This window comes from Argiope bruennichi, chromosome 3, assembly GCF_947563725.1.
Source record: "Argiope bruennichi chromosome 3, qqArgBrue1.1, whole genome shotgun sequence".
Lineage (NCBI taxonomy): Eukaryota > Metazoa > Arthropoda > Arachnida > Araneae > Araneidae > Argiope > Argiope bruennichi.
The window spans coordinates 97,753,205-97,778,692 of NC_079153.1; the positions used below are offsets into that span (position 1 = coordinate 97,753,205).

At 30.1% G+C, this 25,488-nt stretch overlaps 1 protein-coding gene across 3 annotated transcripts in view; it reads left to right on the forward strand.

The window, feature by feature from the left end:
• LOC129962675 (teneurin-m-like) overlaps positions 1-25,488 on the forward strand; it is a 707,945-nt gene that overhangs the window by 390,156 nt on the left and 292,301 nt on the right. For all 3 annotated transcript variants that reach the window (XM_056076579.1, XM_056076581.1, XM_056076580.1), the window contains one exon: positions 10,309-10,360. The gene's annotated coding sequence lies outside the window, so the exon portion shown is untranslated. The remainder of the gene's footprint in view (positions 1-10,308; positions 10,361-25,488) is intronic.

Sequence of the window (25,488 nt, forward strand, 5' to 3'; positions counted from 1 at the left end):
AAATTCGGAAAGATAAAAATTGTTTCTTAAGAGTTACATAAATATAAAAATGTTTACATAACTTCGACGAAAATACTTTAGGAAATATAGATTCTTAAGTTTTTTTCGTATGAAAAGAAAATGGATTTTTTTTCAAGTGTTATTTCATTTAATTAAAATATTAATTAAAAATATTTTTAATTAAAATTCGGCCGTTGACAAGAGTGATACCACATTTAAATGCACTCATTTGTAAGATAATTACTTCATAATAACAAATAATTGCATCGCTTTAAAAATTTTGCATTACCTAAAATTTAATGACTTAAATTTTTTCCCTGCAAGATTACGATGTTTATGTATCCATTAGGTTAGGCAGAACGAAAATTTTAAAAGAATATTTAAACGTCTTGTATATTAAGAATTCACATATAAAGTTATTTTCATTGTAAATAGTACTAAAAAGATATACACTAATCGCATAATAATTGAATACATTTATGTTCATCAAAAGCCAATGAATTGAAAAAAAAAAAAACTTTCCAGAAATATATGAAAAATATACAAATTGTAAAGTTTCGAGGAAATCTCCTTAAATTTTGGTCATGTACCAAATTCTGATTTTTTTCAATGAAGATTCGGTTACTAGGGCATTTCAGCCGACTAAAGATAGATGAATATTAGGATTTGAATGCATTCCGTTTTGTAGAATGATAATGATTTGCAACTTCGAAAAGGATATTTGCTGCACATAGTATTTACACGCATTTCCTTAAAAATGTTCTAATTTTTTTTTTACTAATTTTTAGTTTAGTGTTCATGATATTAATTTTCTTCAAGAGAGCAGCATGGTAAATTGATCTAATTTATTCCATATATTTTCGAACTTTACTGTTTCGAACAATTTCGAATTGTTATAACGTGGTATATAAACAGCCATTTATTTTTCTAAAAAGTTTTTCGATTAGATCGCAAAAAATGTATACCAAATAAGAAATAAATTAATTGTATAGAAATCTGATAATGATGAATTATTGTGATATTTCATTCTTAAAGTAATGTCAGTGAGAAAATCGCATAGATGTCAACATTTTTTTTTTCAAGATTTTTTTTTGAAATTGATGATTTATTGAAATGAAAATCTGTATCTGGTTATTAAGATTAGCGTATTATCAATTTTTATCATTTGTTAATCTTTTTACACTAGTTTTGCGAGAAATCTTGCACAATTATGCAAAGCAAGAGCTATAAATTGTAGAAACAAAGACTTCAATCACTAACACTGGAACAACTAAAGTGAATAAATCTCGATGTATGATCCTCAGATTGTATCTTGTATATACAATCATAAAGGAAAAACTTTTTAAATTGCTTAATTTTGAAAAATCGCCTGATATTAGATTATAAACGTTTTTACTATGTAAAATTTTCTTACTAAATCACCATTAGATTACACAATCTATCGAATTATGCGAAATAACAATTTGTGAGATAAAAATGACCTATGTTAGTAATATGCAACATCGGATAAATTATTATTTTTCATTAATTTTATATAATATTATAATGCTTCCGAAAATCTACAGGCCACCTGTTTTACTAAATTAAAATGAAATAAGTTTCTTTTTATATATCATATGTTAAAATTCAACCATAAGTAATTATACCACTTTACATGCATTTTTATTTTAAATCCAGACGCATCAGACGAAAAATTAAACCGAAATTCGCCTGTTTAAAAGGGGGAAAAAATTCGAAACTCAAATAGGAATTGAAAGCTTTCGAATTTGACAGATGTTGGAATGTTATACAAAGTAAAAAGGACGCCAAACAAACGTCGCAAACAGGGGGAAAAAAGTGCAACACAAAGAAACAAACAGAGCATGTAAATAAGTGTATAGCGAATAAGCTTTGGCGAAAAAAAATCCTTTAGCCAAACAAAACAAATGCATTCTATTAACCCTAATGAATGAGATCAAAGTGGCTTGCCTTTGGCGATGCATTTTCGCACAACGCATTAGTTGCGGGCTCTCAGCCAACGGATGCATTTCCTGAAATACTTATCGTTTGCTTTCGGTTCTACAATTCGAAAGCTTTTTTTTTTCCTCCCTCATTTTATGTGTGGTTTTCTTTTAGTTTTATTGAGTATAAATCGAAAGAATGGAATGATATCAAATGCATTATCCATCTTTTCTTGGACACAAATAAAGAAAAGTCGTTGATTCTAATCTGTTGAGTTACTTCCACTGGAATGAAAGGATGTGGGGTTTCGGAAGCCGCATTAAAAACGAAAGTTATAATTAAGAAAATGAATTGAATAGCATAAAGGATACGAATTAGTTTTTTTATAAGCGCAAAATAAAGCAGAAAAGTCGTAACAGCTCAAGAAGGCTATTATAAAATATCACTTACGTTTCAGAAAGCCAGAATCTTTTATACTTCAATTTGTGTTTCTTCTTAATTGATGGTTTGCTTTTGCATTGCTTCTTAATTATCTTCCTGTTTCAAGTAATGCACTAAAGAAAAAGCTTTCTAAATATCTGAAGCATTTTCGGTAGTTGAAAAATTCTTCATGGAAGAGTTTAAGAATTGTACAGAATTATCACACCTTTCAATACTTGAATAAAGAGAAGTCGTAATTGGTCAAGGAATTTAAAAAAAATGTTTTAATTTAACCTTATTTAAAACCAAAATAAAGATCTTAAATTTTTAAAAAATTGCGCCATAAAGGCGTGTTTACAAGAAAGTTGTTGACAAGCAGTGGTGCATTTCCGACTATAAAAATAGGCTGTTGCCTGGGGCCGCTGGATTGAGGGGTGAGAAGAGGTTGCAGATAAGCCGAAAATTAAAAACTTCTTATTAGCCTGGCTGTCAAATAAATTCGGAAAAGATATAATATTAAAAATATTAATTCTATGAATCATAACATTGGAATACTATTAATACTTCGACAAGTATAGTTAAATCCCCATCAGTTTCAGTGCGTACAAACGTGAATATCGTGTACTGATAATAATTAAATAAAGGCATATGAATTTTACAAAGTTCTTGCAATAACAAATTCAGTTTAAATAAATAATTAGCATTTTAAATTTAAAATCGGAATTGAACAGTTTATTAAAAGAAGGGTCTTACAATGCATATTTATGACCGTAAAATTCCTCAATCCACTATTGTAAGAATATAGTAACGAGAAATATTGACAACATTGCAAAAAATATTGTTTAATAACGTAATTTTGTCGTCGACAACTTACGTCATCAATAGATTTGGTATATCTGCGACACATATATTGATATGTCAGAAACGTCAGAAATAGGTTCAGATCAAAGGGCTTCCACATTTGTTAATAATTGCTTTTTTTCGGTATTGCATTTATTCCTTCTTTACGGTACAAGCTTCGCAATCTTCTAACATATAGAATGATTTTATACTTTTAGATAGTTTAATCTTAAAATTGAGTCTAGTATAAATTCCCTTTGTTAGAAGGCGAAACATAATTAAAAGTTTTCTTTAATTGGAATAGGTGCTGTATAATTTGGGAGCTCTTTTGTATTCTCATGCTCAACTTCAATAAAATATTATTAAAAATTACAGCCAGTCATTTTCAAAATAATTCTTGAAATTTCAATCCGATCTCTCATTATCTAACAATGGGGCAAATTCATCGTAATTTAAATTTTTTAACTGTCTACATCAGCTATACTGAATTCATATAGATAAAGATGGTCTCAATCGGTAAATCGGGGGTACCAGTAGGTAAAGATGGTCTCAATCGGTAAATCGGGGGTACCAGTAGGTAAAGATGGTCTCAATCGGTAAATCGGGGGTACCAGTAGGTAAAGATGGTCTCAATCGGTAAATCGGGGGTACCAGTAGGTAAAGATGGTCTCAATCGGTAAATCGGGGGTACCAGTAGGTAAAGATGGTCTCAATCGGTAAATCTGGGGTAACAGTCGGTAAAGATGGTCTCAATCGGTAAATCGGGGGTAACAGTCGGTAAAGATGGTCTCAATCGGTAAATCGGGGGTAACAGTCGGTAAAGATGGTTTCAATCGGTAAATCAGGGGTACCAGTAGGTAAAGATGGTCTCAATCGGTAAATCAGGGGTACCAGTAGGTAAAGATGGTCTCAATCGGTAAATCAGGGGTACCAGTAGGTGAATAAAGTCTCGGTACCAGCATAAAGCAAATTGTCGATTTTATTTTTTTCAACATATTGGGATTATCTTCACTCTTATTCGGAAACTTATACGAATGCTTACTTCTAGAATTTTACACATTTATGAATCGTATTATAACAAATACATATTGTAATTTTTGTTGCAACTTGCAATTCACACCTTAATTATTAGTAAATCAATTAATTTCCATTCTATACAAGTGGAGCCATCTGATAGGGTATTTGAGAAAACAAAATATAAGATCTTAAAATTTATATTAATGATTTATAAATTAAAGACTATTTTTGTATTTTTCAGACTATTTAAGACTACATTTTACTTTTTTGTCTATTCAAGACTATTTTCTACATATTAATACATTTTTAAAAATATTTTGTGAAAAATTGAATTTATTAAATGAATTCATTGTGCCACTCTTGATCCAACATCTATTAATATAAATTTGGGGTCGTTTAAAATTCATAACATATAAGTATATCTAATGGAAATTTATATTTATTAAAGAAACAAGTATTTCTGTAACTATCTTTAATCTTATCAAACTGAAACAATAAATTATAATTCTGAAACCTCATCTATTTGAAACTAATCAAAATCCTAACAGATACATTTAAACAATTAATTGTAATAAATGCAAATTAAATGAGATGGCATTTAATATCTTGCAAAAAAATCGTTTGGCAAAAAAAAAAAAAATGTTTATTTTATAAAGTGTATAAATACAATCCAGATTATTTGAATGGCAGTGAAAACGATATTTAATATTCAAACATCTCTAAGTGTGAAATTAAATTTTCTTAGTGCAATTATTTTTAAAAATAGAACAAATGAAATTATATCTATAGAAATTAATTAACTATATTAAGTTTAAGCCTTAATAAAATGAAACGTAAACTGAATAATATATATCTGCATTCGACGTTTCAAATGAATCTGCATTTGCAGATGAACCTATTCTGTATTCTAATATATTTGCAGAATGTTCCCCAATACGTCGTAAAAATCCTGGTTGATTCCTAGTGCTGTCAAGCTGCCGTTTACAAGATCATCTTCATCACGAAATAACCTCCATCATCTTCGAGGAAAAAAGGACACGTGTGCGCAACTGCATCCATGAAAAATCGTTTGGTGTCACGCTCCCTTCTGCCGAATTTATCTCCGGAATTAATTGCGTGTTTTGCCTTGTGCCTCTGATTTTAGTTCAAGATGTATCGATCCTATCGAGAATGGGCCGAATAGTTTTGCTAAATGTAATTCCTGCTCGTGTCTGCAATACGAAGAAAGCATGTAAAGATTATAATAAATGGATCCTTGAAAATGAAATACAGCATTTCAATCCTTTTGTGATTGTAGTTTAAAAGAGTTTCCCAACGTGTTTGCCGTTAGATTTACTTAATATTAAATCTTTATTTGTACAAGTACCGAGATCGAATGTGAAAAAAGAGGCACTTGCCTAGCGGTCCCTAAACCTTGAGACGTTTTTTTATATAATCAAGGCATTTAATTGTGTTCTTTCAATTGATTTATAAGAGTTATGTAGTTGAATTGATTCAAATTAAAATCAAATATTTAAATTTTAGAACATTATTTTCAGGAATTTTTTCGTTTTCAAATTCACTTGCAGATCAATATGGTTCAATTTATTTAGTATTTGACTGATGTGAAGAATTGACAAATAAAAAGTCCTGTTAAATCTTGTGTTGTTCGTTTCAAAATCCCTTCCCCCTCACTTTTGAATTATCTTAAACTGCAGGGAGGTGTTGCGCTATAAGTATGAAGAACGATTCTTATTTTTTTTTTTGGGGGGGGGGGGTTGTTTGGCGCTTTTCTTTTATTTATTCTCTTCTGATTTTGTTTTAGAATTCGGAACACTTCTGCTTTATTTTATGACGTCATGTCCTACGCTCAAATATTTGTTTGGTAAATATCCACTTATTTATAGTCCAAGTAATGCTCTTATGACTATTTGCTATGTTTTAGTTTAAAGTTCTGTTTTTAACAGACCACATCATCTTTTTAAATTCCTCTTATTTTAATTTGATTTTCCTATTTATACAGCTAATTTATTCGTGTTCTTAAAGGAATATCAGTAGTTTAAATGAAAGTTTTAATTACAATTTTACTTTCATTCTACAAATATTTAGTATGCATTTTATGGATTAAAATTTAGACCTCAAAGTTGAACCTGATTTTAGTGCAGCATACCCTAAAAAGATCATGCGCCAGGATAAATTCATCTCCATGTATTCATTGAATCAGTATTTTTTAATGTGATGCTTCATAAAATGTAAACCTCTCCTCTTTCATCTACGTTCTATTTCGTATTTTTGATAAAATAAAACAGATTAACTCATGCGCCAGAGAGTGGAAAGTATAAATATTTGAAATTGGATAATATTAAAGGTTTTTAAATTTTTTTTATAAAAGCTTTGTAAAATTCCCAATCTTTTACTTCAAATTTAAATATTTTCATTTGCGAGATGCGGAAATTCTCTGTTGATATGCATCATTTTATTTCAATGTATTATAATATTTGCATCTTAAAAACTGTTTATGCAGAAATTAAAAACCAAAAAAAAAATCTGTTTAGGAACTTTGTATTGGAGAAAAATGAAACTTGGATTACCCATAGCTTAACTCGGGCCTGGACATATAGTTTACCTTATTGCTGCTATCCGCCTATAGGGTTGTGGTGACCTAATGGATAGATAGTGTTATCTCTGAGGGTCGACCTAACGGGTAGATAGTGTCGTCTCTGAGGGTCGACCTAACGGGTAGATAGTGTCGTCTCTGAGGGTCGACCTAACGGGTAGATAGTGTCGTCTCTGAGGGTCGACCTATCGGGTAGATAGTGTCGTCTCTGAGGGTCGACCTAACGGGTAGATAGTGTCGTCTCTGAGGGTCGACCTAACGGGTAGATAGTGTCGTCTCTGAGGGTCGACCTAACGGGTAGATAGTGTCGTCTCTGAGGGTCGACCTAACGGGTAGATAGTGTCGTCTCTGAGGGTCGACCTAACGGGTAGATTATCGTATTCGATTCCAACAAATATCCACTGTATACCAATTAGAATCAAGAATGCTTAGTTCATTTAATATAAAGAAACTATGAATAACATTCAAAATCTTTTTTATTTTTCAGTGTAAAAAGGGCAAATAAAAATATTTAACAAAATTACCAGTCTTTGGGTAGCTTAAAAACTTAGAGATTATTTATTTTCAAAATATGATTATTTGATTAAAAAAGAGATATAAAATTATAAAGATGGTAGATTAAATCATTCCAAAATGTAACTAATAAATATTTGATATCTGATGTAGTTAAATTCTTCAGAATCGAATTGCAAGTAAATTAATTAACCATCGGGTCAAGTTATTAAATTAGTAAAAAAATCATAAATCATTAAGTAGATCCATAATTGAGAGGGGCAGGTTATTCATATATATTGTAAGCAGATATTAATAAATTAACTAATCGAGATCAAAATAAATTAGTAATCTATGAAGAATGTTCAGTAATACATCCGTAACTACACTAGTTAAATCCGTTGAATTTAAGAGTGCTTCCACTTTCTGGAAGTGCACTTGTGAACCCAATTCTGTAATTGCAGAAATATGCTCGGGAACATGCCGTTTCTGTTATCAACCACTTTACCTGACCATGATTCAAAATATAGATGTCTTTACAAAAGCTTCAAATTGGGATAATCTCAATTAAGTTATTTTCCTAACGGACACAAATGTGTATGAATTGCTCTGTGTAGATAAATTTGCAATTTTGCTTCACTTGTAATGTTTATATTTTGAAGCAAATGTTAGACGACTATCTAATGCTAATGATAGCAGAAATGAAAAGCAGAAGCGGAGTATGTTTTTAATTATATAATTTTAAACAAAAATGAAAAATTAAGTTGGATTTTTCCATGTAAGCTTTATATCATATCTTACTATTCATAATTCACTAAATAATATTTGAAAGGGAAGATGGAAACTTAAAAGCTTTAAATTAAAGCTTTCGGTTTTGGGAAATTAAGAAGTAAGATTGTGTTTATAATCCAAATATGACGAAATTTCGTACGCGTCTATACAATGTCCATAACAATGCTAACAGAAGCAATTTTGTACATAAGTACACTCTCGAAGCAATTAAAGTGTTAAATTAAATCAGTTTATTGAAGTACTTACTATTTTTGAAAACAAAATGAAATATATAAAGAGTTGTTTCATATGTTTCTCTTCATACGGTTCATGTCAAGTCATGTTTCAAAAAAAAATTTCCTTTAATTTTTGCTGTAAAAAATGATATAACTGTTAAATGTTTTAAATTACGGTATGTTTGATATTGTATTCATTATGTTCCTTGGAATATATTTTTATTATAAAACTTTTTTCTTGTATATGAGTATTTTTTTTAACTTTTTCAGCTGTTGATGATAAAATATCAAGTACTTAAAATACTTTTTAGGTTCAGTCATTTTCAAGAATAAAATAGAAATTTTTTTTTTCAGTTTTCTTCTTGAAAATATAATTTGCGAAAATATAACTAATAAAATTAGCAAAAACTCATTACAAAACACGTAAAATTTTTATGTTCATCATTATTATTTATTAGTAATTTTACATTTCATTAAAAGCAATTGCAGTATTTTTATTGAGTCTCTCAAATTATTAATTTCCGTCCGGCGAGCTAATTATCCATTTAATAATATTTTGGCATATGCCAAACGATATTTTTCTCTTTCACGGAACTAAAACGGAAACAACTGCAACTCTTTCTACTCTGCGCTCGAGATGCCAATTCGAGGGCAACAATTATAGATCTTAATCTCCGCTGTGTACCCTTCAAAATGTGTTTTGAAGCTTCATCAAAAAGCTACCAGGTATAAAAATATTATTAATATGAGGAAGAGGGATATTTATACAGAATATGAGTGGGGATTTTTTAGCAACTGTCAAAAGGCCCGGTTTAAAAATAACACAGGCGGACTTTCTCAAGTTGGCTTACTGTCAGTTCTTTTTGTAACTTTTTCTTTTCTTTTTATATTTCATTTCCTCCAGTAATATTTAGAGGTTATGTTTCTGTTTTTCGACCATGACATTTCTTCCTTCGCAAAGTAAATGCTAAAAGTTCGAGCAAATTCTCGTACTTGTCTTTATATCAAGAGAGATTTCAGTTTTGATTTTGTGACTGAAATATTTCTTATGGGAGCGTGTACTCGGAGGTATAAAATATTTATGAAAAAAAATATTTGAAAAATACAATTTAAACGTTGAAATCAAATTACAGTGTTGTTAATTCATAGTTCAATGTCTTATTAATAGAGGGCGTTTGGGTTAATTTCGAACAACTAAAATTAATCTTTTGTTGGCAATAAATGCTTATTGAAGACGTTATTTATAAATGAAATGGTTGATCTACGAAATTTAACTTGCTGTTTTTAACTTTTTTTTTAAATTTCTTGTATTAATTCTTTTTACGGTTATTCGTTTTGTTGTAACGTTTTCAGAAATATTTTCTTTTTTATGATGCTAATTGAAAAGATTCATTCTTCCGGGGGGGGGTTCCCTGCGTGTAGTTTAAAATCTAATGGGAAGTTTTAAGAATAATTTTAAAGAGAAATACTAATAGAAAAAATAGTTGATAAATGTAATCTAAAAAAATGTAATCTAAAAAATATCTAGCCCCCTCCCCCATGTCTTGAGGGGAAAATATGAAAATCCAATAGAATACGGCTTGTTTATTGACAATTATGTATTTGGTATTTTAGCTGCCATGATTTACGGATGTGATTCTGGTATTTATCTATTGATACGTTATTTCCCCTTTACTCCCTCTTAACTGTACTGGAGAAGGGGTTATCTAATTAGATGCTAGATCGGAATTAAATATAGTAGGTGTGAATCACATGCGAGTCACGTTGCAGTCAACATGTTAAATGTGCGAATGTCTGAAATAAGCATGTAAATCTTTCCAAAATGCAATGCTAGCATAGTTTCACAACATTTTTTTTAACATTTTAAAATTAACTTCGTATCTTTTGTACGAGTAATCAAGTCTTTATATATCTATTATTAATTATAATTAATGGCTTATTCTTATTATTTGGCTGAAAATTTAATGAGTACTAATATTTTATTTCTCTTTTCAGATTCAATATGAACATATAGAAACCTAACAAGAAATAATATTGAATATAAGGTGTAAGTGTTATTTCTCTTATTTCATTTTTGGCAATATTTTAGAACTGATGTATTTATCTCGTATATTACATTTTAAATATAACTATTAGTAAGGAAAGTTTATGCAAAATCTTCTTGCATATTTGATATTGTAAATAAATTTCTTACGTGCTGTTTTAAGATAGATATTATTACTTTATGTATTCAGACGACAGGAATCTAAGTAATTAATTGTCGTTTAATAGATAACTTCATCGTCTATTATAAACATTCTATAGAATTCGTTATAGAACATTTATAATGGCGGGTAAAACTATTTATTGCAAATCTTTCCTTTATTTATTCTATAAGTACTGCAATAACAAAATTTGTATCAGCAATGTAAAATGTGTATCAGTGTCTGTATTTATGTTCTGTATCTCTGTATTTTTAAATAAATTAAATTTTACATAGTTTAATCATAAATAATTTTTTACAGCGTTCGAATATTTTAAGAATTCTAAGCATTTTTGTCGATGTAAACATAAATATTTTAGCTAAGCAGCTAAAATGCGCAATTTTAAAAACAATGTTGCAATGTATTGAAAATCCTGAAAAATGTATTTCTATCAAGCCCACAATTTGGAAATTCTTTAGAAAAGCAACAAACCTACTTTTCAATTTCTTTTCAGTTTCACTAAGTATCCTTAATTTATAATTTAAGAATTTAGTTCTAAAATGTGATTAAAACGCCGAAAACATACTATCATTTGAAAGTTTATAGTTTGTGCTATCATTAAAATAGCAACAAACTTATGTTTCACATTCTTTTCCTACGCTCATAATCCAGCTTCATAATTCATTCCTGAAATATATATATGCTCAACATCCTGAGAAAAAAAAATCGTTTGCATTCAGCCCATTATTCGTGAATTCTTAAGAATGATAACGGATTTATTTTTCTCACCATTATATGGCTGAAATCTGTAATTTCATAATTTAGTCCCAAATAAAGGGTATCCCAAAATTAAACCAATGTTTGAGTTCGCTACTATTCGTTCAATAAATTATTGGTAACTATTATAAAAAAAGCCATTTGACAACTGATAATTTGAAATAACCCTATAAAAATAGGAATCCAATCTAGGGGGGGGGGCAATTCTCAGATAAATTTCAGAGCTATGTCCTCCAGATTGTCGTTATTTTTGAAATATTGTTCAAAAATGAAAGCAGTTCTTTCGTGCAACGCTTTATTTTTACTAACCCTAAATTATCAGCTATCATATGGTTTTTTAATAAGGTTTCCAACACTTTACTGCATGAATGGGGGCTTCAAATGTTGAGTTAATTTTGGGACACTTTGTAATCAAAATCTTTAAAAAAAATTATTTGCATCAACCCCATAATTCGTGAATTCTTTAGAATGGCAACCAACTTACTTTTGAGTTTCTCTTCCTTTCAGTATACGGCTGAAATCAATAAACTGTATTACAGTTGCCGCTTTCATCCCAAAATTCCCCTATCCGAAATCCCTAAAAAAAGTAACTTTTATAAAACCCGCAATTTATTACAAATTCATCAGAATGGCAACAAAACTCACTTTCTTTTGCAGTGAAAAACAGCTCATATTCAAAGCAAGGGCTCCAAGGTATTATTTCCAAGCTTAGACATCGTATTTCATATCCAAAAGTAACAAATGCAGGGATTTTAAAACTCAGCCATTCCCCATCCCAAACAAAAAACAATTTAAAGGAAGAAAAGCATCTCCGACAGACATTTTTTTAAAAGCAAAAAAGGAAACACCGATGTATCGTTGCTTGTTGTTCCTCGAGTTTGAACTAGAGCAATCAATAGTAAGTTGCCTGCAGCAAAACATTTAAAACTGAAATCTCAGCGTGCAGCAAAATAAAAGGGACCTCCTTAGAATATGAGGATAAAAATCGGAGGGGAGAAAAAGTGGGAGCAACTCTTGGAAAGCAAAGGCGAAAATTTGCATCGAACTATTGCGACTTATCAGGGATTCCACCAGATCTCATTAGCAAAACGGTGTGTGGAGTTTTGCAACTTCTGTACAGGCTAGCTTTTCAATTTCCGCTTTTGCCACTCTAAGAAAAGTAACTTTCTCTCTTGGTGAAAAAAAAGGAAATGCAGCTTCTGCTTTTCCATCGCCTACTTGCCGAATGGTTAATTTTTTTCCTTTTTTTTCTCGGATTCGATACGAATGGTGGCAACATTTATCACTCTGCTTCTATCAAGGTGATTGAAGTGAATGCTCAGCATGGATCTCATTCTGAAAAGCTACCAATTCTTTCTTTTCTTTTTTTTTCCTTGAACAGATTTGAAAAATACTTAATTTATTTTCAATCAAATTTTTATGTAATTCGATTTGAAAGAGATTTCTCTGATGGAATTTCGTTGTCAAGTCAATATAAAGCATAGCTGCGTCGGATTGATTGTATTCTCCAAATTGTGTTAAATCCGACATATAGGTTTTAGAATTTAGACCATTTTTTTTTCATCAGTGAAAACTTTCATTTCCAGATTTAAATTTTTATAAAAAAAATGTACAAGTTTCGATGCAGTTAGGTCTCACGTTGTTTGTGTTTCATGTGATCAAAATATTTTCCAATGATAAATTAAACCGTATTGTTACTTTTCGATTATCATCAAATATATATACTATGATTTTGAGTGAAATACGCTTTGGAGTGAGATACTCCAAAATTGTTTGAAATTTCAGAATTAAGATTAAATCTTTTAAAATTTGAAATTACAGTTGAAATATCCATATATCCAATATCCATGGATATTGGATATATGGAGTTTGGTGTTTATAATATACATATTAAAGCTTTTTAAAATGTAGTTTACAGTGATGAATTAACTTGTTTTAATAAACTCCTAAGAGCATTGAGTGTAAAAGAACGCCACAGAGAAACGAAATAAAATACAAGCGAAGCGGCAGAAAGTGAAATGCGTCACAGTTACTGTTAATCTTCTGCGTCACAGTTACAGTTAACAATCAAAAATTCGAAAATAAAAATTATACTGTCAAACAGTTAATGAATTAGAGTTCTTCAGTTCTATAGTTGCCAATCCGCTACAGATACTTTAAAGAAGCATGAACTCTTAACAAAGATGAAAACATTCCTTCCATTTTAATTCCTTAGAAGAAAGAGGAATTAAAATGGAAGTATTGGTCTAAGCATAAAAATCAGTCATTAAGAGTCTTTTTGAATTTTTCCAAAAGAAAGAGTAGTCAATTGTTGAAATTGCATCGCCATCATTCTAGAACGGAAAAAAATAGTCTTCCTTGACGTCGGCAGATAAATTATAGGATTGCCATCTGTTGTTGCTGTTACTTATGGCACTTTACAAACCCGCTGAAGAACTGTCAGCGATTTAAGCCGACTGTGCAGTAGCTTCTGAGTTCAAAGCCCCTGGGTACCGGTGGGCAGAAGTCTGATTTTTAGCTCGTATGAAGATAACACACACATTCGCTTACACAATCCCTTTTTACAGGGGGGTTCTTTCACACACCTCACAGCTAGAACACTGGGTAGAGAACAACCATGCCCGAAATAGGACTCTAACCCGGGATACCCAGTTCACGGGGAAGACGCGCTAACCCTAGGCCAGGTAGCCGGCGGATTGCCATCTGATAAGACCGAATTGTGCTATGCAAAATGTACTCCGACCTGCAGAGCATACTGATATCAGTACAAATACAAATAATATATAAAAAAAAATATCTGAGTACATTCCTATAAAATGTAAGGAAGAAAAAAGTTTGAATTGAAATTGTCTCATTTTCGTAACGTCGCAATGTATTATTGAAACTAATCACTGCAAACTCTATCGGTAAATATTTTAATTTAGCAATTTAATTTTGAAAATTACGAAAAAAATTAAGTTCCACATGTAAGGAGCAATATTAATTTAGAATAAAATGACTTTTATGAATGTCAATACCTCAATTAGATAAAAATGCAGATTTCATTTTATTGGATAGTCGTAACTCATAGGATCGGTATTATAAGAAGAGATCTTAGTGAGACTAAAATGTTACTTTTTGCTGAATTGTTTAGATGCCTTGTCTTCTATTCACCTATATTTTGCGCTGTTTTAGCTAGATGTATTCTATCGTATGACTAAAGAGCGAAACTTTCGTTAAGAAAATACGATAGAGCATCAATTTTGAAAGCAATGATTTTATGGTTTTCAATGTATTCCAGTAATCCGTTATAGTTATATTAAGTCGCCAATCTTGTGGTTTGTTATACGCTAGTTATTGAGAGTATTGTATTAAAACATCTCTCTCTCTCTGTTACAAAATGTTATCAAAAATATTGTCTTAATATTTCACACATTGCTGTCATACAGTCAATGAAAGTCTGTTTCTTGCAACTCTCTTCTTTTCGTTATATCTCTTATATCAAGCTCCATTTACATTGTCATATTTTTTGCTTTCTTGTATATGTAGTATAGAGAAATTGTAGTAATCGTCAAAAAATTAGAACTCGAGATTTTGACGATTCTCCACGTTTTCGACATTCTTAAGTTCGAAAAACACATTTTTGTCTTTATCACAAATGTCCGTCTGTCTATGACAAAGATAACTCAAAAACGGTTTTAACTTGACGATTGAAACTTGGTATAATATATTTAAACCAAACTTCCAAGTTTCTATCAAATTTTGAGTAAAATCTGTTCGAAAGAAGTCCATCTGTTCGGCTGTTTCAATAAAAATTAACACAATAATTCTAAAACCAAGGCAGCAAGATAAATAAAATTTTGAACACAGACTTAACATCTATAATGTAGATACCTGTCAAATTTTGTGCCAAATCCAACAACGGGTTGATTGTCTGTTGTCCTGTACTTTCATATACATATAAACGCGATGAGCCACAATGAGTTAAATATATCAAATTTGGTATAGGAATTTATGACTACAAGTGCATCTTAGTGTCAAATTTTTGTTTCTATCGGTTTGGAAGAACGATTCTGAAACCCAAATTCATTTTTGGATATTTTTGACAGCATGCCAAGGATTAATCGCCAAATAATTTGCCAAATTCAGGCCAAAAGTGAATATTTCGTAACTGTTGTATGCAATGCCATGTAAGTCATTTTCTGACACGAGAAGTTTAATAGAATATGCGAGGAAGTTTTGTGGAGACCAATCCCGTTGGTTATTTCATTTTTCAAAGTATATTCTTAGTTCATGACATTAAATTTCCGAATTATTTTTTTATAAATCGTGAAAAAAATCTCGAACAGAAATAGAATAAAACAGCGTTTTTTTTATTTTTTTTAAGAAATCTATTCTATTTTTACCCTCAAATTGTTGCAGGATGTCACAATATAAAGTGTCACCCATTTTTAAAATATTTGTATAATTAAGTTATCATAAAGAATTGTAAATGACAAAAAAAAAAGTCACGTTTATGTGAAAATACGGGAGATATTTTTAAAAAGTAAAAATAATCACTTCATTCCTGTACAAATTGTTGAAATGATACAAATATGCATATGTAACTAAAAAAGAAAATATATGTACATACACATTCTTCGAAGAATAACTAAAACATAACAAATAAAATGTAAAACAAGTCAGCTCTATTACCATAATTGAAGTTCGAAACAACGAAGGCGGAATAAAAAAAGAGGGGGGAAAAAAGAAAATCATAAAAACCATCTCTCCCTACTCTCGAGTCAGTGTTAAGTTTCAAATTGTCAAAAGTCGAAAATGTCTCATTTATCAAAAATTCCCCAACGCCGCAGACGATTTGGCGAGATTGTTTGTAGTTGCCACGGGAGACGTCACAACGATTACCATAGCAACGACGTGACGAAAGTTTTAGCTAATTATAAAGCGCGCTTTCTAATGAATTGAGAACGAGGCGGATGTGACGAATTTCGCTCTAAATTGGAGGTGATTGGCGTAGGGTTATGGGTGAGTGTGTCACTCGCGACCAGGCTTAAAAAAAATCAACAGTAGAGAAAAGGATTTGAATATTTTAAGTTTTTTTTTAATCTAGAGTGTTGAAAAAAGTAATTAAATTAAGGAATTTTAGTCATTTCTTATTAATATTGTATGCAATTAGTGTACTGTAAAATTAAAGAAGCGTCAGTGAAAGGATGAGATGAGGACTTTTTTTTTTTCTACTTTTTGTAGCTTAACGATGATGCATATCCATCATTTTTAACTGCATTTCTGCTTTCTTATTACTAGATTTCAATTTAAGAAAGCAATTAATTTCTTTGTGAGCTAAAGGTATACCTTATGTTCACAAAGAATCGCTGCAAAAGATATATCTTGGATTTTTTTTTATTTTTGAAGAATTTTTTATTGATATTTTAAAGTTAGATTTTGTGAATACACATAAAGATGGGTGTATTTATATATATATTTATTTTCATGCGAATATTTTTATGTATTTTAGGTGTTTTCTTATCATAAAAATGCACTCTTTGGTACTCATAATAAATGAATAATTTTTGTTGAAAATATTGCAATAAATAAGAAAATTACTAGTCTTTTTTTTTTTTAACACAAATGAAGAAATAATAGAAAAGTGAATGAAAAACATTTACATCGTTATTCTTTTTTTTAAATTGAAACTCTAATTATCCCAAATCTTTTTTAAAACATTGTGTTTTTGCTATAGATAAAAGACACTTATAAATAAATACTATTTTAATGTTTCCGAACTGTTTACAAATTTAATTAGATGTTACCTTACTAAAAATATTTACTGAAAAATATGAAAAAAGATTAGCATATGTATACTAATTTGCTATTGGCTATATTTAAGCAAATTAACTGAACATATTTAATATTAAATCAAAAAAAAAATTTTTAGTTCCGAACAGTCTAGTTTCTCGAATTCTAACTATTATCATTGTTTATATACATACTCCATATTAACGGACAGTTAATATTTAGATTATTGGAAATAATGAGTCAAAATGCTTCTTCACTCATTAAAAGCTTTAAAAAACGTAAACGGAAATAAATTGTTGTTTTTTTAATTTGTATCAACAGTGATAAAGATAAGTGTCTCGACCAGAGATATCAAACAGTTGTCATGAGAATACATTTAAAGTGGAAAAAATCAGTGTGAAAATACTATTTGTTTTTCCTCCTTTTTTATTTTATTTATCGTTTTCAAAAAGACATTGATAAAAAAAATTTTAAACTGTGTGACAAAATACAAAATAACTAATCATACGCTTTATATAAGAAACATATTGCATATTTTGTATAGTATCAAGCTATAATACTGTTGTTCAACATTTATTATTAATATTACTATTTTTTATCAATCCCAAAGTGTATCACATGCAGATTAAGGGATTTTGAGGTCTTAGTCAATAAGTAATATGAGGCCCCTCTTTTAATAACTTTGATCAAAGCTTATGATTAATTTATTTTCCTATTTTAATAGTAGTTTAACATTATTTAATTTATATAACATTTAATTGTTAATTTATTTAATTGTTAAGTTATATAATATTTATTAATAATTATTAATAAATATTATATAGATTATTAATGTATATAATAATTATAATAATTATTCATTTATTTAATCAATTTATATTATAATTATATAATTTATATAATATTTATGATTCATTATTTTATTAAATTTATTTTGATTCATTTTAATATTATGGACGTATTTTTACATGGATTTCCGTTTGTGCATAATATCATCTAAACAGACACTCGGTTTCTTTAAACAGTGTGAAAAGTTAAATAATGGTGAAATAAATAGAAGCATGATTAGTTACACTTGATATAGTTAACATCATCCTAATTATTTTTAATTTAAAGATTTTATTTATTTGACAAATAGGCTAATGATTTTTAATCAGCCTACCTGCAGCCCATGCTCGGCCCATGTTCAACGGCGGAACATCATTCAAAAATCTAGGACGCATTTTATTCCTAAAATTGAATGCAAACATTCACATCAGTGCTTATTGTATGATCAAATGCACAAAGTAATGTCCAATGAACAAATGAATAAAATGAAAATTCAAACGGGAATTCTTGTTGGTGCATTGACCTTACCACCCACAAAAGTGTCTGTATTTAATGTAAATAAACAAATCGCGTATTTATCAATGACCCGAATACATACATAAAATAAACATTTCTCTAAAAAAAAAATCCTTCTTTTAGAATTTACAACTAACTGACAACATTTTACTTGACCTGCCAGACATTGGCAATGGTCACAGCGAAGCATTCTATTATGTGACTGTCGTAGTTAAAATAGACGTTCTGCGTGGCAGGCAGTCTGCCTGTCACACGTCATTTCTGTGACAAGTGGACAGTCACTTGACATTGATAAAAGCACTGAAGCTTCAATGGGTCTTTTGAGGGCGATGCTGAATGATATTTATGAGTTAAAAGATTGTTGAATGGTGGAGAAAAATTCTGGACAATATTATAAATAGACTTGGCAAATATCAGACTTTGTTATTAAAGTGGTTATAATGACTCAGAAAAAAACGGAGTTTTTTTTTTTTTTTAAGAATACGTTCAATAAAAGAGAAGTACGAAGACGGAAAAAAAAAACGAAGAGATGAAAGATCAAATTTTTTTTAATAAAGTGGGCATATTTAATAGAGAAGTTGTTTTTTTTTACTTGAATGCATATAAAGAGATTCCTCTAGTGTTTTCTGCCAATAAATTATATTAGGAGAGAGACTATTACAAACCATTCAGCAAACGCACCCATTTTTCGAAACTTAACACAAACGCGAGTTCAGTTTGACCCTAAATTGTAAAATACTTGCACCTTATCTTATTAGATATTTGTGGGCAGAATATATGAATATTTTTTCGAGTAAATATTTATTTATGGCATAAAAGTTATGAGTAAAAGTGATTTTTAATAAGAAAAACTTTAATTGAAATTGAAAGGAAATGAAAATTGGAACTCTTTTTTTTTTCCATAGCTTTTATGCATTTATTTCCTTTTTCCAGTCATATAGCACTTATTATTTTTAAAGTAAGTAGTTTTTTTCTGTAAAAAAATATTGAAAGGATAAGAAAAAATCTATATTTTACATAGTTAACATTTGAAATTTTCTGGAAAAAGGAAGCTTGAGCATGCAAATTTGAAAATTCACAACTTTTATCTTTCATTTTTATATATACTCAAAAAACAATATATTTTTTTATTTAGAATAAAATGAATTTCAAGACAATTTATTCGCTTTATAAGCAAAAGTATTTTATAAAAGGATTTGCTTTTTTTCATGAGTTGTTAGACATGTCATTAGATTTTCCAGAGTATTCAGAATCTGCTCAAGCAGAAACCGATCCTGCTTACATTTATTAAATAATATGAAATAAGGAAGCATTATCGCAATTTGAAGTTCTGTGTTTATTAAGTGGCACCAAATAACAAAAAAATAAAAGCTGCTAGCTCTGAACCTGAACATTAAAAGACGAATTAATAATTTACAAGTTATGTGCTGTCCATCGTAAAAGCATTAAACACTTTAAGAATTTAAAAATTCAAAGCCTTTAATCTTAAAAAATGTAATATATTAAAATACCCTTTCTCAAAGAAGTTGAAAAAATTTTATAAAACTTATATGAAAATTTAATTTAGTATTGTTCATAAACTCATCCATTCAATGAACAATACTACCAAACGGTAATTTAATATACCACTTCCTAAATTATTACAAATTTTTTATCAAATGATTTTCTTATTGTAATCATTAAACAATATTGATAATTTTTTATATTTATTGTTGAGCAATTATTAAAAGCAGATTTTGTATCAATACATTGCAACAAATATATCCTTACTTTTTAACAATGGAGTTAATAAATGATGTAAAGAATAGTATGATTAACAAGCTGTGTTATTTGGCATTTTGGTGTTAAACCAAATGTTTCAGCGAAACTCTCAGCATCCTAATTTACGTAATAATTACTGAAGTCTAGTCCCGAGATTAGTTTGGTTTAAAATAACACATAAGACGTGTGTTCGCGGTCTTGAGCAGGATTAGATTCCTTAACTTTATCTACAATCTGTACATTACATTCTTGGCAACGCTAATTTTATAAATCAGAGACTCTTGATCGAAATTAGAAACGAACTTCCCCAAACTTCATATTCTCTCTGAAAGTTCCAGAGAGACTCGTGAGCGAACAATTAGTAAGGGAATCCAATTCTCAAAAGCAGTCACACCCAAGCTTCTATCCAGTACAACTAACATTCCATTTTTGAGAATTAGTTCTACGGCAAGACCGTGACTCTGAATTTTAATAACCTGCCTCTTCCTGCAACTGCGACTTAAAATTACGCTTGCAAGATTTAATTAACTGAACGGAAATGAAACAAATGCTCTGTGCCACTATTAATTGGCGCAAAGAACTGGGACACATTCGTTGAAGGTTGGTTTACCCGAGGTTCTGCAGACGCAGTGGATCCACGGTTTAAAAGTTTGCCGTTGTCAAATGCACACAGTTTAATTAATATAGTCAGTCATTAATTTACTGGGTAACAATGCATGGAGGTTTTAGTTCATGTGACGATTTAAGCCCCGGGGGATGGTTTGAAACGAAGGTGCATTGACTGGGGGATTAGTTAGGAATACAAATTGTACTTCCTGCCAAGACGGGTTACAATATCATATATAGTGCATGTATAAAGTGTAACGGTTTGTGTATAGATGGGATTATTTGAAATACAAAACAGCTTATCCTAGTATCCATATCAGTATTCCGAAGATCTAAATTTAAGCAAAAGGATATAAAGATCTGCAATGTGAAATTCTTTTTTGTGTGTGACTTATGGTTTAGAAATTTTTGGAATTATTATTTGTGATTGAATTATCATTTGTTATAAATATACAGAACATTAAAGATAGTAATATGTGAAAAATTCATTCTTAGAAACGTGTATTGTGTATGTTAAAGAAATGATATGGCATAATAAACTATTGTGAGTTGAAGTATAAACCATGAAGAACAGATAAAGCATATTAATTCTGGTTCTTTAACTTTTAGTTAAAGAATCAATCTGGTTGGTTTAATTACTAGCTTCTTGGTTTTGTTGGTTTGGTTTTCATTTTTCATCGAATTGAAAAATAAAATTATTGTTACCGCTTTATGGAAAGGAGAAAATAACCATTTACTATTTAAACAATTATTTTTAATGAAAGACTAAGGAGGTTTTCGAATTGAAAAATAAAGTTGTTGCCGCTGTGTGGAAAGGAGAAAATAACCAGTTACTATTTAAGCAATGATTTTTATGATGTTTCTAATGAGGTTTTCCAGATTTTCGTGTGAAGCAAGAAATGAATTCGAATCTTTTAATCAAAAAATTGAAATTTGGCTACCATAGCAATACAAAGTTATAGTACTTACTATTTCTTATAAGGATTTTTTTACAAGTTACTGTGGCGTTTATAAATAACTTTTCAGTTTCCATGCAGTAGTCATGCTGGATTAATTAATATGAATTCTAAATTAATTTATCTGCTGGAATTGATTCTTGAGATTGTTGCCACAACCGAATTTCAGTATAATAGGTTGTTTTGTATTTGTTACGGTTAATGAATTATACTTCATTGACAAAAGGTTAAATAATTTCAGTATTAAATAATTTTTATTACTGAAGTATTAATTAATACAACATTAATTAAATAATTAACAAGGCTAAAGAATTTTTCTCATTTTATGTTTGAAAATAAGTTTTAGAGTTTCATTTGAAACCTTATCGTTTTCAATGTCTAATTTTACCTGCAATCTAAAACGATGCTTAAATATTGTTAAATGAATGAATCAGTGGAGGCATATCTACATAAAATGGCGCTAAGGGCAAATGCTAAAACAGCGCCCCACCGAATTTGTTCTAATAAAAAATCCTCATATCCCCCTTCCCTTCAAAATAAATGTTATGCTTGCCTTAAGAGTTGGAGTTAAAGTAATTGTACATAAAATATTTTTGAATTAATCCTTTGTGTACACATTTATTTGAAAATGCACTCAGATCATATTTAATTTTGTCGGAAGTTATAACAATGGATTTTATGACGTATCGGAACGTCATGCGAGTCTTTGCTCAAACAAATGCATTATGTGCTAATACGTCAAATGTAGCTAACGGGTTAATATGACCTAGCAACTGATCAATACATCTTAATTATTCAAACAGATTGATTGAACTATTTTTAAAATTTCATTGAAAACGTTCAAAACGATTTTAAAAATTCTAAAAAGGATTTTTATGATATATCATTAATATGCATTTTAGATGAAAGAGCCATCAGTATTTAATATTCATTATACAGTAATAACTATTAATACCAAGAGGAAATTCCTTCTTGCCTGTTTGTCCATGGGCTCATTTGAGGCCAATCTATTAGAATAAATGTTACAAAATTTAGTGAAAATATACTTTGAAGTATGGAAACAAGCTTTTCAAAGCATTTTTTGTCATTTCAATTAGTTTTAAATAATTTAAATTGAAGCAAAATTTCAGTGGTTTTAGTGATAATTTCTAAAAAAGTAACATCGCATAGTGATAATTACTACCACATTGCCTTAAAATTCAAAAAATTGTACACCAACTTAAAATTCAAAAACACATTTTTTCAATAATATATTTAATTATTCATTATTCCCAATTTTAACGAATTTTTAAAAATTTTAGATATGATATACAACAGTATTTTTTTCCCTTGAAATTTAAATCAATTCTATTTTATCAAGTCTTCAAATCGTTTGTATTTTTTCTATTAAAGATTATTGTATCTCAGGGAACTTCATAATTTTATTTATCTTTTAACCAATGAAAAGATGGTAATTGATTTTGTAGCTTGCAAGATTCTCCTTTTCTGTCTTACTTCAATATAATTTTATTTCAGAATTAGATTTTAAAAATCATATTAAGTGCACATAAACTATTTAGAAATTTTTTTATAACTTATAAATCTATAGTTATTTTTATATTTTCTTTTTATAAACAAATGGCAATTTTCCTTATTTCAAGTCTTAAAAAAATATAAAGTAACTTGGTGGTTTTGTTAGTAATGGCTTTTTGCAACATGATCGTGACTGTTAGATTTGGATAAAAATCTTTAAACTGTTTTTTGCCAACAACTCAATATTGTTACAAATATGTAATGTTGCTTCTCAATACGATTAGTTCAATGACTGGAAAGACCGTTTTACAGTGATGCTGGATGCTGATCGGATGTGAATCGGTGATATCGGGGCTTGGCGACCGTTTGGCAACTTGGCGATGAATTTGGCGACTTTGGAGACAAAGCAGATAATACTGGAATCTTTCAAAACTTTGGCGATAGAGCCAATAGGAACCGAGATATGCCTGGTTGTTCCAGAACTTCACTGCCCGGCTCCGGGAACTATAAAAGGCCGGCAGTTTAAGCTGAAGACAATCATGTATAGAGTCGTCGAGAAGTTTAGAGTGAGATAGCGAGTCAACAGCAAATAGCTATATCAGTCCAGCGAAGCGCAAGCTCTGTGTGGAGAATTGAGCTGTGTGCCGAATCCTGATATTTATTATAGAAGTGTCATCGGGTCGTGTGTGGAGTAGCTAAACGTGTGAGTGAACGAGGAGACAGTGAAGAATTGCAGGCGTTTGGAGAGACTGTAGAGTGTAGCTACGTAGATTCCCTCCTGCTTTATTCTGTGTGGCCACTTTGTGTGCTGTGATTGTTATTACTGCCAATTTCTGCTTGTGGGCTACTGTTTGCTGTAAGTGTGCTGCTGTGTATTGAGTGGGTAGGTCTCGGCTATGTATTTGTTGTCTTTGTATTAGTGTCTTCGTGTTAATAAAGTCCTCCTTTGTTACTAAGGCCTGTTGATTCTGTTAAACCATACACACACTACAAGTGATCCTGTTGACTTTATGGACTTAGAGGAGGAAGTTCCAAAACTATATAATAGAAAATTTGAATTATTATTTATTAAATTATTTAAAGTTTTATAGGTCTTTTGTAACTGTCTCCATAGGTTTGTCTTATGTTCTCATGAGCATGAGATCGATGAAAATAAAAGTGTGACAACTTTTAACGCTACTAACAACTTTGTAATAAAATATATATAAAAAAATCTTTAATTTCACCAAGCACAGTATAATTAAAATTAGGAAGCATCTTGAAGAACTAAGGCATATGATCATCATTGAGCGAAAATGACCTTAAGTGAACTAATGACCCTAACCATTTTGCTAATGGTTAGCCACTAAAACATAATGCTAAGAATTTGTAATATTGCTTCCCTTCGCAGTTGGTTTCCTGGTAGAGAAGACAGTTTTACAGATAAGTCTAACAGATGATGAATGGATGCCTGACCAATGATGCCTCCCCTCCTGTTTTAGCATATAAATCTACCGAAGAATTTGGCGACTTTGATGACAAGAGCAAAAATTCCAAAACATAACTAGAAATTTGGCGATATGTCTATCAGGAAAGAAGATGCAATAATTTTTGTAAACTTTTTTGATCAGTTGGAAAAATTATAAAGCCGAAGGACAAAGCTATTATTGAGCCAGTCAATCGAGAAAAGAATAGTCAATTGAGTATAGATCAAGCCAATCGCTGAGCGAAGTGTATCCAACGAGTTCTCTTAGTGCTTTATGCTTTTATATTTGTTTAATAGCGATTTGCTGCTTGTATAATGTTGATATTGTGTGAACCGGAGTTTAACCCCCTTCTTCGCCAAGTTGCAATTACGCACCAACTATGGCAACCTCCTGACTGACAAACCTATTATTTTTAGCCTTTATTATGAGCTATGATTGGACATCTGCTCCCTCACTCTTGAACATTTCGCAAAACACTGCACAAGACCGTTGTTGGCGAGTTGGCGATTTTTGAAAATTGCGCCTAGCTCGGTCTGCGTTTTGTTACCTGTGTTGCGTGTATCTTTGTGTTATCAAAAGTGTTATCTTTTTCTCAGAATATTGGACTCTTTTCCTACACACTTACCAGAGGAATTTCTCATCTTTCCGTAACAATACATTGGGAACGTTTTCCGTACACATTGTATATTAATCCCCCTTTTTTTATTTATATCTTAGATTCTATTTTACGACGAGAGGGTAAGTATTCAACTCTAAACCTCTTCAAGAAGATCTTAATAATAAAAGAAACTTTAT